The sequence below is a fragment of the Capsicum annuum genome, chromosome 10 (genome assembly GCF_002878395.1).
Source record: "Capsicum annuum cultivar UCD-10X-F1 chromosome 10, UCD10Xv1.1, whole genome shotgun sequence".
NCBI classification, from domain to species: domain Eukaryota; kingdom Viridiplantae; phylum Streptophyta; class Magnoliopsida; order Solanales; family Solanaceae; genus Capsicum; species Capsicum annuum.
This window is the reverse complement of record NC_061120.1, coordinates 107,740,558-107,747,733: the sequence shown is the minus strand read 5'-3', so window position 1 is coordinate 107,747,733 and position 7,176 is coordinate 107,740,558. Positions and strand designations below refer to the sequence as shown.

The following is a 7,176-nucleotide window of genomic DNA, read 5'->3' as shown; positions in this document are numbered from 1 at the left end:
TACCTTACAAGTGTTCCATTGTGTTTTCTTAGGGGATTCCCATTTACCTCACAAGTTGTCCATTAACTTGTTTACTTGGGGGATTGCATTATACCTCACAAGAAAATTCAATTTAAAACCAAACCATTCCATTTAACCATTCCAAACCATTTAAAATATTTAGAGTTCCATTACAAAGTTCAAACCATGCAATAGTTCCATTAAAATGCAATAATATAGTAAAGGCATTATCATAGGAATTTTATCAAATACGTTTGGGGCATAGTATTTTAAAAATTAATTACCATGTGAACATTCCCATACCACCAATTATCCAAAACCACCATTAAAATATTTAAAAACATAATTAAAACATGGGAAATCCATAACTAAGACATTATAACTAAAGCCCTAATACGATGAAAACCCCAAAGCCATAGAATAAATCATACCATGAAAACATTATATAAAACCATGCCTTTAGTTTGAACTAACAATGAGGGAAGAGTACATCCCTTAATTGAAAATATGATAGAGAGAATTCACCAAGACAAGCCCCAAACTAATCCTTAAGATAAAATCCTCGCTTTTTTTGCCCAATAACTTTTGAGAGGATTAGAGTATGTTTTCTAAGTTTTAATAAATATAATAATAGGGCAAATAACCTCCCAATTTAGTTAAAAGTTGTGTGGACTTATTATGTTAAGTGGGGAAATGTATAGATGTCCCTTACTTAGACTGCATAAAATCCCATCATAGGGTACAACTACCCTATACAAATCATACCTCCCTATACGAGTAGCACCCATAACTCATACCCAAGGCCTACATATTAGACCCAATACAATCTAAGGTAAGACTCACCCAAGCTAAGTCGTACCTAAGTGTACGGCTTTGTATTAAGTGTCCATGTGAGCATTATATTTCATTTGCATCATCTAATCCGGTATGTTGTCACAACTCCCTCGTTTGTATGTTTGTTATAGGATTGAGACTTGTTTTTAGTAAGAGGCATGAAATAGTATTTAGAATGCAAAATCCATTCATGTTTTTGACAATTATTGTGGTTAGCTATTGTAGAGGGTGTACGCATCATCGGGGAAGTCTTGAGTACCAAAATTTTAGACTAAAATTGTTAAAACAACGTGTACACTATGTGTTTAATTTAATGCCCCAATGAATTCCATGTTAATTTCATTGAGTTATGAGGTTATAATCGCACATTCCAAGTAAGTTCCTTAGGCATGATGATTGTATGACTAGTTGGAACAAAAATTTGGGGTTAAAATCTAGTGTTTGGCTGATTTCAGTTACCGTGATCACCATAATTAAGAGCAGATTTCTACTGAAATTAAAAATTCTTCACATCTATTTCTTACCCCAAAACTCATTATGAAATTAACCCATGGGTTTATCTTATTAAGCTAACATGGTTTTGGTGTAAGAATGCGACTAATAGTCTAAATTGTGTGTCTTACAGGTACTCGGCCATAAAATGGGAGACTTTAACAGTACCAGATCCATGTCTATTGAATGACACAACCTCTACAATACTGACTTTCCAAGGCCTAAATTACTCCCAAAAAGGGGTATGTACTTAGATAAAGTAAAGGAGAAACTCCTGAGATTCCATGTTAGACTCACTTCTACCAGGTGGATATGCTTTACCTCAGACACTTTCTATGCTAATGAGAAATGGGTTTGTGAGTTCTATGCTAACCTTAACATAGTATTTATCACAAATCTAGTGATGATAATTTAGGGAAAGGAGGTGCATTTCAGAGTAGAGCAGATAAATGATATATCTGCTCCCGAATGTAGACATGGCTTAGTTCCAGGAAAAAAGGTGTGAGCCAGGGACCTAGATAGTGAACATATTATGTCCTCGAAAAGAAGTTCCCTAGTCTACCACCAAGATCAGAATTTCCATGAATGACTTCACGGTGGAGGCCAGGCTTTGGTTGAATGTCATGTGTAGTAGAGTATTTCCTTCCACGTATATGACTACTATCATAAATATGTAGGCTCGGATGGTGGCTTGTATCCTACCTAGAATTTCTCTGAACATAGGTGAAATTATGATCTCAGAGTGGAGGAACTTCAAGAATCAAGGCGGTACACTTTTTCTCTTTCCTTCCCTTATTACTGAGTTATGCAGGAAGGCAGAAATTGGGGAATATGCTACAGATAACTTGGTTTACCCAGGACCCTACATCTTCTTACTCAAATTCCAAGGTGAAGGTTCACCTTCTTAATCCAAGAAAACAAAGGTTGACTCAGGCAAGTCAACCTAGGAGGACACAGACTCATGTAGAACTTTTTTAGCAAACCCTTTTAATGAGATCTTAGGTGAGATATGGGTAATTAAGGAGCTAGTGTCTAGATTGCCTCATGGATCAAGAAAGTCCTCCACTACTTACCACTCATATGTAGCTCAGTCCAATTTTAAAGTATACCTAGAGGAGCAGAAGAAGCAAACATCCACTAAAGCCAGATTAGACAAAGCTTATTCGGACTTGGCTGAATCTCACAGGGACCTTAGGGAGTTGCACAAAAGATGGTAAAGATAGAGAAAAAGAGAGATAAATTCTTCACAATGAGTTAGAAAGGGGTGATGGGAATCTTCAAGGTTCTCAAACCCCAAGAGCGATTACCTTTGCCAAAGGTGGATAGAGATAACGAGGCCCCAGCTGAGTGGTCCAGTTCAGATAATGATGGAGATGATGGAGATTCTGAGAGAGATAGCATCCTATGATGAAGATTCAGGGAGCATCCTTAACTCTTTCTATATTTCTTATGCAGTGGGGACACTACTGTATTTTCAGTTGGGTTTGCCAAAATTTGAATTGTTTTGATATATTTTTGGATGTTTTTTATGTTTTTATGATGACATTACGGATGTTTAATTTGATTTTTAGGATCCTACATTTGGGAACTATGATGGTGCCCACATTTCATGGATTAGTTATTTAGTTTTTATTTTAGATTTTCTTTCTACTTTAGTTTAATATGATGATGGTGATGCATGATGAGATTTTCTCTATGATAGATTGAGTGATGACATTCTTAAGGAAAAAGAATCGTGATTTGGGTTTTGAGACATAGATACGGGGGAATTCTGAGTACCCATAGCATCAAGATCACAAATGCAAGGAAATTCTGAGTACCTATGGCATTGTGAATTTGGGATTGCACACATATCATTGGAGAAGTCTAAGTAGCCATATGGTTGGTTTTCCTATACTATGCCAAAATGTGTGATTAAGGCTTTGGTTGTTGCCATAAGTTAGAAAATTATGCATGGTGAAAATTAAACAACAACCCTCACCATCCAAAAATTTTTTACAAATCAAGGGCATGGAGGTGAGCAACTATTTAACAAAACTTTTTCTCGTTTTGTGACTCCAAAATCTTTGGCTGGTACTTATTGACAGATACTCTATATTTGTCTCTAACATAAGGGGAAATTAAGCCTCCTTGGCAAGTTCACATAACATGTGCGGTGAGTTTTTTTGTCTAAATCTCATGTGTACTTATGTCATCTAGAACTTTCCCCATTGGTCTCTCTTGAGCTAATTTTGATTGTATTTTGTTGATGAGATGATCTTAGTCCATTGTTGTGACATTGGAAGCCCACTTAACCTAAAAATCCTACTCGTGTATAAATGTTATCCCTAGTCACCAACTTTGAGCCTTTGGACCTTTCTTTGGAAAACACTTTACAAGTTGTGAGCCATTCAATTGTTATCCCTCTTTTGAACCATACCATCCTTGAACTTAAAAATGTAAATTGAGGCTAAAATCCCAAGTTGGGGGTGGTAAAAATTGAAGGAATTAACTTTGGTCCATGATGTTGTTAGTAAGATTCTAAGATGTTAAACATTAAAAACCAATGATTAGAGAAAAAAAGAAAGGACCCAACAAAGAAAGGAATTACACAAAATTTGTAAGAAAGAGAAAAGAAAGAAAATGGGTGAAACAAAGTAGCAATAGTACGCACTTGTGTAATCAAAAAAAGGAAAACAAGGGGAAGTGACCCATAGTTAAAGTATTGATTAAATAATATGATGTAGATTTTCAAGGAGGGTGTAACCATATTTTTCCTAAATGATATCCTACCCTAACCCGAATATACATTACAATCTCAACAAAACCTTTGAGGTCTTCGACCATTTTTTTATGGTAGTGGTGATTGAAAATGGGGGAAATCCTATAGTATGACACTTATTAGCATAGAGATTTATTGTGAGGGGGAGAGTTTTGTACTTACAATTCCTTGTTTCATTTTTGTTAGATAGGGGTGTGGAATTTTTCTTCTTGTGAGGAGGAACATGAACAAGTTGAGGTAGTTGATTTTATCACCTTCCAAGAAATGAGGCAAAAGGAATGTAGGTTAGCAATGGTAAAATATGAGTCATTTCTCAAGTATTGGTTGTTGTTGCATTGTTGCTCTTTGAAGTCTTTTGCATCATTAGATATTGCTTTTTATGTTGAGGGGTGAATTGAGAATAACTTGGCCCATGTGCAAAGAGCTACTTGTGGGTGTGACTAAGCTTAAAGTCAATGTGATCATTAGGCTATCTACATTGGGCATAAATGTATATTGTCTCATAGTAAGAGATAGTGTTGCTTGAGAACAACCAAAGCTTTATGTTAGGGGTGTTGATGAGTGGTGAATTCATCACTCAATTGTATTCCACATTCATGCACAATACCATGTTTTGGATGAATAAGTGAGACATAATTATGATTATATACACTAATATTCACATTTTCCAGGCACCAAGATGACAATATGAAAAGATGTAGAGTAGAGATAAAAAAGAACAAAAGGGAGCAAAGAAGTATAGCTAAAGACCAGGATCAGAACATGGCCTCAGTTATCATGATCGCGATCAGTCAAGATGGTTGAGATACCAAAATTGTGTGGCATTTCCCACGGTCGCGGTAGGTATGATCGCGGCCTAGTGGAAAATTAGCCTAAGCGAAAAAATGTAAATGCACACATTTGTTCCCAAATTGTTCCAAAAGATTACTCAAACCCTATCATTCATTATTCATTCTACGATTCCCAATTTTAGGGAACTTTGTCTAGTACTTAGCCTTCATACTTGGAGAAAAAATATTATATTAATTTTTGGTGAAAAATACATTGGAGTATATTCCAAGTGAAGGATTAGCTAACCCCATTAAAGATTTATGGATGTTCAAATTGTGAAGCTACATTCACTTAGACTTTCATAAATCTAATCAATGGAGGTCATTAAGTATGTCTTTTTTACTATTTTTATGTGTAGGTAATTCTTCCTCTTTGGATAGTGCTAGATCAGGGTGTAATTATGTGTAGGATGTAATTTACTTGTGCATTTACTAGTTTGTGATATTGGGTTATACTATTGCTTAACTAAAGTAGTTGGGATTTATGGGTGAAATCCTCAAATACCAAAATTGGGCTGGTGGATAAAAATCCCAACCTTTTTAAATCTTAAAACATCCTTGAAGAAGGGTTTACGTGAACTTTAGGAACTTACATCATCCTTGAATGACGGATGTGGCAACCAAGGCAATAACAAAAATTTATAAGCACGTTTGGTTAATTTTCACTAACTTAGACATAAGGGTGATTGTGAAGTAGACTATACTTAGGGCACTATCCAAGAAATAGGGGTGCCCAGTTAAGGTTTTTGGTGGTTTTTATTGATGCACTCTCTAGGTACTCAAAAGGGTTAATGAGTGATACCCTTGAGGTTTTGTTGATAAACTATGTGCTTATTGTTTTATTTTAATTGTCATTTCATTTATTCCTTTCTCCACTAGGAACCTCTTGTTCTTTTTATTTTAATAACAGTTGTGTGTTTTCATGGACATTTATTCCTAAAATATCCTAGCGGAAAATGCCTTATGAATCGGCTGATCAGAGGCGCATCAACAGTTGTAAGCTTTTGCGCTGTTGAGTTGTCTATTTGAGAAAACTGTGTCATGAAAAACTCTTGTCCTTTAGATCGTGGTTGAGTATTTTTACTAAGGAATATGTATCTCATTCAGATTAGGATTCCTTGGAACCCTTGATATGTTGAATGTAAATTAGTGAAATCTTGCATAAAGTTCAAAGGGGTTCACAACCCCAAAAGGTTGCGTAATCTCATTTGCTATGTCTCAATGTTTTTAATGTATATGTTAATATCTTACCCACCTTTTTATTTTATTCTTATCTTAGTTATTCCTTACTCTAAGTGTCCCTTACTTCTCGAGTTCTTTCCTTTTAAAACTTTTTTCATGCTAGGAACCAACAATATACTCTTAGAACCTATTCAAAACTTCCCTCCATTTATCCTCTTAACTCAACTTTGTCTTCTAAAGGATCTGACTAGTCATTTCTAGGTCTAACTCTTTCTTTGATAATATGTTTTAGTCCCATTTATAATCTCTTTTAGGTATTTCATTTTAGGATATCCTCATCTCAGTGCTTTTAGCGTTTATGTACTACCGACCATACCATGACTCCTAATTGTTAATGTTATCTTATTTGTGTTGTACTCAAGCTTTCATGGCCTCTAACTCAAATAGAACTCCCATAATTTAAAGTCACTCCAGCTGAGCATAACTTATTATTTTCAATTAAGAAGAATATTCATTCCAGACTTTTTCATGCATACCTTTTCAATAATTATAAGTCCTTTATTCTAAGGTTGACTAAAGTTGAACATCAACAATGGATAGTTAAGTAATTTTTATCAACCTTATCAATAGTGAAGTTGAGCATGGGAGCTTGGGGTTGCATCAAATAAAGTTACCCTATTTTAGTCAAGCATCAAAAGTATGAAAAAAATAGAACTAATCAGAGGAATAATAATTAATCTTGGAGGTTCAGCTAATATGCCATCAAATTTTCCAAAGTCATTATAAAAAACTAACATTATTTCTCTTCATACATTATGAAGTATCCTATATTCAAAACCTGATATATGTCAAATTATGATGCACAAGTATCTCTAAGTTTTTATTCAATTTCACTGCAAAAATCACTTAATAGGTTGACGAATATGGGCAATGAAAAGGAAATAGAAGGAAAGATTTCTAACCATGAGGCAGGATCATCTCAAAAATCCAGATGAATAAGTTGTCCAAATCAAGAGAAAACAAATGGGATAGAGTTGGTGACTCGAGCTTTTTATTTTATGATGGGTCTAGAAATCC

At 34.9% G+C, this 7,176-nt stretch overlaps 1 long non-coding RNA gene across 1 annotated transcript; it reads left to right on the top strand.

Moving 5' to 3' along the window:
- The first annotated feature begins 3,378 nt into the window (after positions 1 to 3,378).
- On the top strand, positions 3,379 to 4,796 carry LOC124887934. Its single transcript, XR_007045575.1, has 2 exons — positions 3,379 to 3,481; positions 4,759 to 4,796. It is a non-coding gene; the product is annotated as an uncharacterized LOC124887934 (long non-coding RNA).
- Positions 4,797 to 7,176: the final 2,380 nt, after the last annotated feature.